The sequence below is a fragment of the Adiantum capillus-veneris genome, chromosome 1, assembly GCF_014529385.1.
Source record: "Adiantum capillus-veneris isolate H3 chromosome 1, ASM1452938v2, whole genome shotgun sequence".
NCBI classification, from domain to species: domain Eukaryota; kingdom Viridiplantae; phylum Streptophyta; class Polypodiopsida; order Polypodiales; family Pteridaceae; genus Adiantum; species Adiantum capillus-veneris.
In genome coordinates this window covers 151,462,979-151,476,504 of record NC_140931.1, presented here as the reverse complement: position 1 = coordinate 151,476,504, position 13,526 = coordinate 151,462,979, and positions in this window count along the sequence as shown.

The following is a 13,526-nucleotide window of genomic DNA, read 5'->3' as shown; positions in this document are numbered from 1 at the left end:
GACATTTACTCACTGGCGTGTTAGGTGACCGACACGGAGGATCTCTGCCAGTGATTCTACAGCTGAACTACACTTATAGTGCCAGCCTAGTACGCTTCTAGCGAGTTCACACTTAGTGACCGCATGTCATATGTGCTACTTTTCAGTTTTAGCACTTAGTCATTTTCTACTGTCTTTTCAGTGAGAAGAAGAAGAAGCTTTCCATCTTGTGTGCTTTGTGCTTGTCTTGTGTAGCTCTCTTGCATCCTCATTCTTTACATGGTATCAGAGCCTGGTGCATGCAAGAGAGGCTAAGAGAGCAAGAGCATCACAATCCCTTCGTTCACAATCCACGACCAGATGCAAGTTTAGGAACAGGTCTCCAAAGTGCAGTATACAGAGATTTACTGTACAAGTACAGTGGTTGTATGTATGCTTGATTGTGGACACTCGTTGAGTGTAGAAAGCGTTACAGGTACCATGATAGCAGGTTCAGCAGATTTGCAGGTTTTTGCAGATTGCAGCTATTTTGTCTTAGTGCTTCAAGATGTCTGACGGTTTCAGTCAGATTGTCACTGAGAAGCTTGAGAAAAATAACTACCCTGCATGGAAGTTCAGAATAACAAATTTCCTAAAAGGAAAAGGTTATTGGGACTATGTAGAAGGAGACAATGAAAAGGAACCAGAGATTCCCGAGGCAAATGCTACAGCAGAACAAAGGAAAGCTTTGAGGGACTAGCAACAAGGCAAGAGAAAAGTGATGTATTGGCTTTCTATGAGCATCACAGATGGCATGATGGGCTATCTACAGGATGTTGAAACCCCCGCCATTGCATGGAAAAACTTAGGCAGAGTGTTTGAGGTGAACACCAAGGCCAGGAAGCTTCAACTAAAGTCGGAGCTAAATCAGGTTAAGAGGAACAACCTCTCCATCAATGATTATGCTTTGAAGATCAAGAGTATCATCGAGGCTCTTAGATCTATTAAAGTCTCAGTGGAAGACGATGACATTGTCCGTGCATGCTTGGATGGCCTAGGAGATGAGTATGTACATTTCAGGTCTTCCATGAATACAAAAGACGACATCCCCGGGTTCCAAGATTTGATTTCTATGCTTATTCTTGAGGAGAAGAACCTTGACACATCTTCTTCTCATGGCAGTAATAATTCTGAACAGGCCTTCTATTCTATCTCCAACAGAGGTAGAGGTAGAGGTAGAGGTCGTGGTTGAGGCCCAAGTGGTTGCAGGGGCCAATTTCAAGAAGGTCAATCAAATCAAAACAATACAGGTGGCAGGGGAAACCAGTCTCAAGGCAGGGGGAGTCAAAGAGGTCGTGGTGCAGGATCAAGCAGACAGCAACATACTGCAGATAGCAGAGAATGTTGGACTTGTGATGAAAGAGGTCACATGTCACGTGACTGTCCAAAGGGAAAAGCAAGTGGAAAGAGAGAACAGGGCAACTATGCATCTACTAGCAGAGATGCAGATGACAACAAAAACGAGCACATGTTTGTTATGCAGCATGTAATGAATACAATGACTGCAGAGAATTCCACCCAAGATGATGTTTGGTATGTGGATTCAGGTGCCTCTAATCACATGAAGTTTCGTGGAGAGTGGTTTAGAGATATGCGCAAACCAGATGTGTCAGGCTATGTGCAGACAGGAGATGACAGAGCTCACCCCATTGCTCATGTAGGGGACATACCTTTAAATACGAAGAGTGGGAAATCAAAGTATTTAGCAAATGTACTCCATGTCCCAAACATTACAAAGAATCTTGTTTCTGTTGGACAAATGGTTGAGCAGGGTTTGCAGGTTCGCTTCAATCCAAATGGTTGTTATGTAGAAGATTTCCAGAATGGCTGTAAGCTGATCACAGAGGGAAAATGTGTGGGCAGAATGTTTACGCTGAATGTAGACATGCCTGAGGTAAAAGCTGCATTATTTGCATAGGGCACAGATGTTGTGGCTGATGTTGACATTTGGCACAAACGCATTGGCCATGTCAATGAGCAGAGATTGCGCAGCATGCAATCAAAACAGATTGTAAAAGGTTTGCCCAAATTCAAGGTGGATGGTATGCATAAAGTGTGTGCAGCATGCCAGTTTGGAAAACAGTCAAAGGGCTCATTTCCACATGAGCGCAATGTATGTAAAAAGCCACTTGAGGTGGTGCACACAGATGTTTGGGGTCCAACCGATACTTCAAGTATACATGGTTGAAGGTATTATGTCTCTTTCATTGATGACCATACAAGGAAAGTATGGGTCTACTTCATGCGTAACAAAAGTGAAGTGTTTGGTCACTTTCAAGACTTCAAAGGCATGATTGAGAAGGAGACAGATATGCAAATCAAGACATTGAGATCAGATGGAGGGGGAGAGTACTTCTCCAATGATTTTTCAGATTTTCTGCGAATGCATGGTATACGCAGACAGTTTACATGTAGATATACTCCACAGCAGAATGGGGTCGCAGAAAGGAAAAACAGGCACATTGCAGAGGTTGCATGTGCATTGATGAATGAGAAGAACATGCCTCATCATTTCTGGGCTGAAGCTGTAAATACAACTGTATACATTATGAACAGGACACCTACAGCTGTGGTGCATGATGTAACACCTGAGGAAAAGTTTACAGGTACAAAGCGTGATTTGGCACACTTGAAAGTGTTTGGCTGCATAGCTTACGTGCATGTACCAGATGAGTTGCGTAGGAAATTGGATCCTAAAGCAGAGAAATGTATTCTTGTGGGATATTCCCTTGAACAAAAGGGGTACAGGTGCTACAATCCTACTACACGAGAATTACAAGTGAGTAGAGATGTAGTCTTTGATGAGATGAGCAGCTGGTACAGTAATGCACATGGCACTATTGGGGCTGATGTAAAAGATGATGTGATTGTACAAAATGTGAGGCCACAGTCACAGGTTTTGAGTGGACCACAAGAGTTCTCTTCTCGTGGCTCTGTTGAGAAGCCATGGAATGGTAGACTACGTACGCAGGTTACTCCACCAGCAGGTACAGGGAATGTATCACGAAAAGGAAAGAGAAAGGTTGATGAACCTCCCTTTATGGCTGATGCATCATCAGGTTTTTCACATGTAGACATGGATTCAGATGGTTCTGAACAAAGTCTTGATGAGGAATTTGGAATTCCGGCTGTCAGGACACCTGGTGTAAGGAAAGTACAAGAAGATGCTAGAGGACAAAGGAGTGACCCAGGACCGCGCAGATCTAACAGAGTCAGAAATCCAGTTCAGAAATTGACTTATGATGGGTATCTAGCGCATCACCAAGCCTACATGGCTAAGGTGATACAGGATGTGGAGCCCACATGTTTTGAGGATGCAATTGGAAATGTGCATTGGGATGACGCAATGAATGAAGAGATGGCTGCATTGGAAGCAAACGACACATGGGAGTTGGTGCCATTGCCAAGTGGCAAGAAAGCTATTGGCTGTAAATGGGTGTATAAAACCAAGCATAAGGCTGATGGTAACATTGAGCATCACAAGGCAAGGCTGGTCGCAAAGGGCTATGCACAGACGTATGGCATAGACTATGAGGAGACCTTTGCTCCAGTGGCAAAGATGACGACTGTGAGAGCTGTCATAGCAGTGGCTGCATCTAGAGAATAGATTATGCATCAAATGGATGTAAAGAATGCCTTCTTGAATGGTGAGTTGCAAGAGGAAGTGTATATGGATCAGCCACCTGGTTATGTCGATCCAGGTTACCCAGATTATGTATGCAGACTTCTCAAAGCTTTGTATGGTTTGAAGCAGGGCTCTAGAGCATGGTATGACAGGATTGCCAAGTATCTTGTCAGTATTGGGTTTAGGAGAGCTCATGCTGATCATTCACTCTATGTACGTGAGAGTGATGTGGGGATTGTGGTCATTACCATATATGTAGATGACCTTATTATTGTGGGTGACAATGCTATGGAGATTGACCATGTGAAGGGTCTGCTTAAACAGGAGTTTGAAATGAAAGATTTGGGCGAGTTGTGCTACTTTCTTTGCATTGAGGTGATCAGGACTCCAGAGGGTGTATGGCTATCACACAGACAATATGCTTTGGACATGTTGTCAAAGTATGGTATGGCTGATTGTAAGCCAATTTCTATTCCCTTGGATGTGAATGCAAAGCTGAGTGCAGAGAAGGGTGATGTTGTTGAGGATGTCAATATGTACAGGAAGATTGTGGGTAGTCTAATCTACTTGACTATCACGAGGCCAGACTTGAGCTACACAGTAGGCTTGGAGAGTCAGTTCATGCAGCTTCCGAGGAAGCCACATTTGGATGGAGTACGACGCACACTTCGGTATGTGCAAGGGACTCTTGACTACGCATTGTTCTATGCAGCAGATGCACCATTAGCATTGTATGGGTATACAGATGCAGATTGGGCAGGTAGCATTGTTGATAGGAGATCTACGAGTGACTTCATGTTCTCTTTTGGGAGTGCTGCTGTTACTTGGAGCAGCAAAAAGCAGCCTACGGTTGCTTTATCGAGCACAGAGGCCAAGTACAGAGGTGCAGCAGTTGCAGTGTGCGAGGTAGCTTGGCTACGCACATTACTTGAGGACTTGGGAGTGCAGGTGGACCAGCAGATTGTCATCCATTGTGACAACCTCAGCAGCATGTAGTTGGCTAGGAACCCAGTGTTCCATGCAAGGACTAAGTACATAGAGGTCCATTACCACTACGTTCGAGAGCGAGAGTGTTGGCGGGCGACATCGACTTGGTCTACGTCATCACAGAGGAGTTGATAGCGGATATCTTTACCAAGGCCCTCGGAGCTGAGAAGCTTTGACGTTTCCGGACTATGCTTCGACTCTGTGACATGCAGAGCTCGAGGGGGAGTGTTGAGATGTCGAGCTCTACATCTTGAGCTGGCATCCACTACGGGTCTTGGCCGCTTACGGCATTTACTCATTGGCGTGTTAGGTGACCAACATGGAGGATCTCTGCCAGTGATTCTACAGCTGGACTACACTTATAGTGCTAGCCTAGTACGCTTCTAGTGAGTTCACACTTAGTGACCGCATGTACATATGTGCTACTTTTCAGTTTTAGCACTTAGTCATTTTGTACTCTCTTTTCTGTGAGAAGAAGAAGAAGCTTTCCATCTCTGTGTGCTTTGTGCTTCTCTTGTGTAGCTCTCTTGCATCCTCATTCTTTACAAGGACCACCCACTATAGAGAGCACGACACATTATCCGCGCTACAATAGTTCTACCATTAAACTGGTTTGATTATGAAGCTTATAGGTCATCTTTCAATATTTTAAGCATTACTAAAAACTTCACATGAATTTTACTTCTCTCTCTCTCTCTCTCTCTCTCTCTCTCACACACACACACACACACACACACACACACACACACACACACACACACACACACACACACACACACACACACACACACACACACACACACACACACACTTGTTCTTATCTGGACTAGAGTCCATATGTAGTTGTCACTCTATACCACACCCTACCATATACACGAATATTTTTATGACCAATAATTTGAATCTTGAAGCTGGTGTCATACAACTGTAAGGCTTCTATTGCAATATAACCTTGAGGGATCATGTTAGTATCACCAAACATAGCCTAACACATCACAATTATATCCTAATTTGTTGGAACTTTGACCTCTTGTACCTCGCCCACCAATGACAAAGGCATGGTCCTTAATAGGGATCCAAATAAACTAGATTCAATAACACCATAGTTTACTGAAAAGAGTTATTCACAGGCTTCAACTCCTTGTACCTAGTCTAAACTTTCGACTACAAACCCCCATTTTGTGCTTGAAATGTATTTATGCTCCCCATTCCAAATGGCCATCAATGGTATCCATGAATGAATGGAAAGGCCTTGATACATTTTACAAAATGGAGTTAATGCCCAGATGGCCATGAATGGTATCCATGAATGAATGGAAAGGCGTTGATACATGTGCAAAATGGAGTTAATGCCCTACCTTTTGACATCCAAAATCTTTTACATGGCCCATTCAAATGAATGACATCTTATCGATCTACACGCGCGACATACACAACTATTCTTAGAAACACTGAACCCAAGCTATCCTTAGAAATACATAACCCACTATCTTGGGTAATCGAAGGTTATCTTAACCCCTAGTTGCATTCAATCCTATCGGTTCGCCCGATTATGTGTGGCCTAAGTATTTAATTTAGCTTCTTTTGGTTGTATCTTACTAACAATCTTACCTTCCTTCTTAATATTGGATCACATGCACTGCCAGGTGTACAAAACCTGTTTTCTGACAATAAATCCCCCCCCCCCCCCCCCAACACACACACACACACACACACACACACACACACACACACACACACACAAATAAAAAGTTGCTATAAATTCATTCAAGCTCACTCTTCGTAATAGGGCTCACATACATCCGCGTACACTTTCGCACAATTGCGCAGGTGAGCCATGCTTCAACCTGTGATCATCTCTTGCGAACAACCTTTCTTGAAACTACTCCTTACTTGCCACAAGCATCGTTCCATGCTTGCAAAACCCTAGAACCCCTAAAATTATACACTTCACAACTGGTTTTTTTTGGCTTAGCTGGAGCTTTGAGCGGGTAGTGGACTTGAACTAATAATCTTTGAGACTATCACATAATGTGGATGCTCATAATGAAGTCAACAAAGGCATGCATGGGTGATTCAAGATGACCTTTCTATGTTTGAAATTGTGGTTCTTTTATTATAGGAAGTGGTGGTCTTTCTCTGATTACCCACATGCCCTTCCTTGTCCTGTTCTTTCCTACAAGCGAACACCCGCGTGCGCACACACACACACACACACCCCAAAGGATCTCTCTCTCTCTCTCTCTCTCTCTCTCACACACACACACACACACACACACACACACACACACACACACACACACACACACACACACACACAATATTGCATGTATCATTACTCATGCTTCACTACAAAAAATTGGACTAAAAGAGCATGGCTTTATATATAAAAAAACCCCTGTTTCTTACCATTACATCTCAATTAACCCTTCCATTACATGATCACACAGACAATTGTCACAATAGTAACAAATGTTTGGATGCTCGGCCGAAGGTAAGATACGGTTGACTAAAATCACTCCTAACTCCCTAGTGTGGGGTGTTTGGTTAAAATATCCTTGTAAGGGTAGGCCAATATGGGGATACAAATATATTTTATGATGGGGTAGAAACTGAGCTAGCAAAAATAACTGTTAGAAAAACCCACGCTTCAGTAAATGTCCCACATAGTAATACTGTGGCCCTAACCCTAGGGCTTCCTTTACCATCGCCAGACGGACATTGTTCCTGAAGTGTGCCCGACCCCAAAGGGTCACCCGTGTTACTCTTTTTTTATATGTCAACCATTTAGTATGCGCAACTGATGTTCCTAATTGAGGGAATAGAAGATGTCCATAACAAAGTATGGTGTTTTGACGGATGGACTCTCTTGACTGCTGCAGATGAGCAATAGATATCGCTATTACTTGTTCTTGCATATAAGCCATAGCTGATGAAATATAAAGACACAGCTTAAGACAACCTATGAGAGAAACTTGTAAACTGTGAATGAGTTTAGAAAAGCCCAAGGCGGTTACACTGCACTATGAGTTATAACCTACTTGTCTTATATAGACCCATACTGCAACCATGAGTCTGTGGGTATCCGTACTAGAGGCCCTCCTTATGTGCCCTATTTGATTGAATCCTATAAACACTTTAACTTGTCCTCTGTGTTCATGACGTTTGTTTCTCCTAGGAACCTACCCTTTTGGCCTTCCTACCGAATTTAGTTTCTTAGAAAATGTAGGTATTTGTTTAAACCTTCCAATGTCCGAGTCTTTACCTCATAGAAATTCTTGAGCTGTGCATTAACTTTTTTCCGAAGTTAATATTACTCTAACTTTCACCACTAGCAATAAAAAATTATGGGATTCATTATTGCCTCCTTTGTGTAATTACTCAAATAGGTTTTATTTATTGCCTATAAACCCACTTATTGTAGATCTTTGGGAAATAGATTGAGGCTCCTTATTTGTTTGACGTTGTTGCACATTGTCACCATTTGCAGTCCTTGAGTCTTCACCGTTCTCAAGCTCCATGTACTCATCACCTGTTTCTTTTGTTGTTTTCTTTCCAAGTAATCTTTGTACATATTTTGTTCGTTAAAAATTACATCCCTACTCCTAAAGATTTTATCATCTTCAGGATTCCATAGGCGATACCCAAAGTCACCTTCTCCATAGCCAATGAAGAAACACTTTTTGGACATTTCATTTAGCTTTGATCTTAGGCTTCTATCTATGTGCATGAAAGCCTCACACCCAAACACTTTGAGAAATACATAATTCACCGGTTTACCTGTCCATGCTTCTTTTGGAACTCCCCCATCCAATGCCGTTGAGGGTGATAGGTTGATTAAGTACACAGACGTACTTACATCTTCTGTCCAAAGCTCAAGCAGTAGGCCTTCATGTAGCCGCATACTTTGTGCTCGCTTCATGATTGTCCTATTCATCCTTTCTGAAATCCCATTTTGTTGAGGTGTCCTTGGGGTTGTCTTTTACCTCCGAATGCCATTGCTAGCACAAAAGCTTTCAAAAGCTTGGCTGCAATATTCACCTCCATTGTCGCATATGAGGCATTTAACCTTGGTACCTGCTTCATTCTCCACAAAGGTTTTTCACCTTTGAAATATGAAAAACACATTGCATTTATTCTTCATGACATAAATCCATGTTTTTCTAGTGGCATCATGTATGAATGTTACAGAATACAATGAGCCACCAAGTGATGGTGTACTTGCAGGACCCCCAACATCAGAATGAACCAACTCAATTTTTTATTTTTTCTTTCATTTCTTGATTTTTGAAATTTTACCCTCTTTTGTTTACCATAAACACAATCTTCACAGAACTTTAAGTCCACTTCTTTCAAACCTGGTAAAAGCTTCTTTGTTTGAAGGATTTGCATTCCTTTGGCACTCATATGCCCAAGCCGATAGTGCCACACCGCACTGTCGACTTCCATAGCTATTGCACAAGTTGAAAATTGCGTGCTAACAGTACACAAGTAAAGTGTACCGACCTTTTCTGCCTTGGCAACCACCAAAGATCCCTTTGAGATCTTCCATCGTTTGCTTCCAAATGCAATGTTGTGACCTACATTGTCCAATTGTCCTGTAGAGATCAAGTTTTTGCAAAGAGAAGGAATATGCCTAACATCTTTAAGATTCCATTCATTTTCATTAGTAGTTTTGACACAAACTGCACCTTTGACGACAATTTCACAAGCTTCATCATCTCCCAAATATACATACCCAAAATTACCTTTGGTGTAATCTTGAAAATGTTGTTTGTGTGGTGTCACATGGAATGAAGCCCCGAAATCTACTATCTAGGAATTAAACACATCGTCTAATGAGAGAATTAGAGAATCTTGCTCTACTTTACCTGCCACATTAGCCTCCAATGTTGGCTTGTTGTCTTCAGACTCCGATTCTTTCTTCTTCTTGGACCAACAATCCTTCTTGACGTGGCCCTTCTTGCTGTAGTTCCAACATTTAAGAACTGACTTTGTGCGTGACTTGCTCCGTCTTGAGCGATCACGACCCTTTTGGTTTTTGAACCTCTCCTTAGGCCTCCTCTTGTTTCCACTAACAGTGCAACACTTGATGATTCTCCTTTGCTTCTCCTTCGCATTTCCTCGCTTTGGAGAACACCCACAACATCATCAAACATAAGAGTATTTGTGGAAAAAATAGAATTACTTACAGCCATCACAAGGCCGTCCCAACTATCCAGTAGAGACGATAGTATAAGGAGAGCTCGCACTTCGTAATCGAAATTTATTTTCACCGATCGAAGTTGACTTATGTTGGTGTTAAAGTCATTTAGATGTTTTGCAGCTGAACCATTTTCTGTCATCTTTAGATTGAACAAACGCTTCATGAGAAATACCTTATTGGATGCCGATGGTTTCTCATATGTCGTCAAGTGACTTCATCAAGTCCTCCATGGTCTTCATCCCCGAAACGTTGGAAGCCGCTGTTGACGCCAAGCTTAAATGGATTGTTCCCAGTGCCTTTCGATCAAGGAAAATCCATGCTTCATCTGCCATCGTTGCGGGCTTCTTTGCAAGACCGCCTAGTGGGAGATAGAGGTCCTTCTGGTAGAGATAGTTTTCAATCTGCATCTTTCAATGTTGGTAGTTTTTACCATTGAGCTTGTCGATCTTGAGCTTCCCTTCCCCCGCCATTACTCCCACTCAATTCAAGGAATCCTTTCGTTGAGATAATTTAGCTACGAGAAATCCTTGCTCTGATGCCAGTTGTTAAGAAATATGACGTAGTTAAGTAAATAATTGAGTAGATTACTTAATGGAGAGAGATAATTTTCACACACAAGAGATTAGAGAGAGAGAGAGAGAGAGAGAGAGAGAGAGAGAGAGAGAGAAAGAGAGAGAGAGTACACATGATATACGTGGTTCACCCAATGTGGGATACATCCACGGGAAAGCAGCCACTTAATGGCTTTAGTACTTCAAACAAGAAGTAGGTTACAAAGGGATTATACCCTTAATAGAGCTCCTGCCTTGCTTCACTCTCACCACCTCACACCCACCTTGTTGCATCAACTTCACATTGTGAAATGTGTGTAGAAATAGCCTCCTTTTATAGGCCAAAAGGGCTGCCCTCTCTCATGAGAGGCAGCCATGTGTAGCCGCCCTTGTGTAGATAAGTCCAAATCGGACCCTCCAATCTGCCCATGTGTGGTTGCCTTGAGAAGACAAGTCCTCCTTTGAAATCGGCCACCGGCCATTGACTTCCGACCATCGGCCCCACTGACCATTGACTACCGGCCACCGGCCAAATGACCTGCCGTTTTTCGACCACTTTTTGGCCGCCATCCTGCCATAATATTCCGGCGATGCTCAAGACTGACCGTGAAAATTTTGGTTTCTGACGAGTGATTTTTTCTTCACGCACGATGGCTTCTCCTCATAATGGGGACCTTATAAATGTGTGTTTTTGGTGATGAGTTTAAATGGTGATGGGTAAATCATGCTCCATATTAACAGCTTCAACTTCTTGTACCCAGTCTAAACTTTTCATTGCAAACCCCCATTTTGTGCTTGGAATGTATTTCAGCTCCCCATTCCCAATGGCCATGAATGGTATCCACATGACTCAATGGAAAGGCGTTGATACATTTTGCAAAATGGAGTTAAGGCCCTACCTTTTGCCATCCAAAAATTGTACATCACCCATACAAATGAATGGTATCTTATCCATCTACTTGTGCGGCATACACAACACAACTATTCACCGAACCCAAGCTACACACAACCCACTATCTCGGGTAATCGAAGGTTATCTTAACCCCTAGTTGCATTCAATCCTATCGGCTTGCCCGATTATGTGTGGCCTAAGTATTTAATGTAGCTTGTTTTGGTTGTATCTTACTAACAATCCTACCTTCCTTCTTAATATTGGATCACATGCACTGCCAGGTGTACACAACCCGTTTTTTGACAATAAATCCCCCCCCCCCAAACACACACACACACACACACACAAATAAAAAGTTGCCATAAATTCATTTAGGCTCATTCTTCGTAATAGGGCTCGCACACATCCGCGTACAGTTTTCCACAATTGCACAGGTGAGCCATTCTTTTAGGCTCATTCTTCGTAATAGGGCTCGCACACATCCGCGTACAGTTTTCCACAATTGCACAGGTGAGCCATGCTTCAACCTATGATCATCTCTTGCGAACAACCTTTCTTGAAACTGCTCCTTACTTGCCACAAGCCTTGTTCCATGCTCACAAAACCCTAGAACCCCTAAAAGAATACACTTCGCAGCTGGGTTTTTTTTGGCTTAGTTGGAGCTTTGAGCACGTAGTGGACTTGAATTAATAATCTTTGAGACGATTCACATAATGTGGGTGCTCATAATGAAGTCAACAAAGGCATGCATGGGTGCTTCAAGATGACCCCTCTATGTTTGGAATCGTGGTTCTTTTATTATAGGAAGTGGTGGTATTTCTCTGCTTACCCACATGCCCTTCCTTGTCCCGTTCTTTCCCAGGCTCACACATACTTGATATGGATGAACCTTTCTTAGTTACTCGCGTGCGCGCATGCACACACACACACACACACACATGCCCATACCTCGTTGGATCTCCCTATTCTCTTACTGGTCTTTTGGGGTTTGCTGCTCTTGATAGTCAGACCGTGGCTCCCTACTCGCGAAGCCTCGGACCCTATGAAATACGCCTCGCATGCCCACGATGTTCTCCCCCAATTCACACAACACACCCCCCCCCCCCCCCCCCCCCCCCCCCCCCCCCCTAGCTACCTCGCTTTCAAGCACTTTGGGTTGGAGATTACTTAAAAACTTTACATGAAATTTTACTACACACACACACACACCTACCTATGTGTATATAATTGTTAGGATATTTGATTATACAACTTAACACAAATGCGGCCAACATACAACCTTGCTATCTGTCATTCCTTTCATCATTGTCTATTTAACTGATGGGAAGGTTTATTTGAAGGTATCTTTAGTGCTACTGATATCACATTTACGTTGATGAATGTTACGAGAAAACTCAAGGGTATTGAATTTTTCAAAGTATACCTGCCTCTTACTTTGCACTCTCACGAGGCAAAACATGCTAAAGACTACCTTATTCCCAATAGATGAAAGATGCAAAACAACAAGACGAGCATGTCTCATCATCATCATTGCTGTTTGGAAAAACAGAAATCCACTTTCAACAAGGCCACAGTCAAGTGGTGTCTCTATTGTGAAAACGATCACTATTAATTTCTGAAAATCCCAGTCTCACTGTGCAATGCGAGTGAGAGAACATATTACCCTAGCAAGCTAGGGCTCAAGTAAACAAAGGCCAATAGGATGCACGACATCTGGTTAGGGCTAAGACTTCTAGCATGACAACATTTTCATCTTGGTTGTGCATAAATATTTTGTCCATTTCACATATTTAACCCTTGCCCAAAGTCTATGCACCTCCACCACCAACACAAAAAACAAGTGAGGCTGTTTGCTAAATTTGGGATACATACAAATTTTCTCAATTTTGACGATCAAACTTGACCACTTTGAGCATGATGTAAGCAATTAACTCTAACTCTTGTAAAAGCCTTGCAAACTTGGCAGCATTCAAGTGAGCAAGAATGGGAATTGGAATGGAGAGGGCTTTTTTTCTCTTTTTGCTTAGATGATGTATTTTACCAAAAACGCTCACTCAAAAGGTGATTTGAGCAAGCTTTTGAGAGAGCTTTTTTTAACATTGTTATCTCTCTCTCACACACACACCCAAGTGTGGTAGATTGCTTATGCCATTTCCCTCTTGAATAAGAGTTCTTGGGTTCAACCCCTCATCGGCTAGATCTTTAAGGTCTCTTGGGATAGTTTCCTACGACATTAAAACTCTCTTC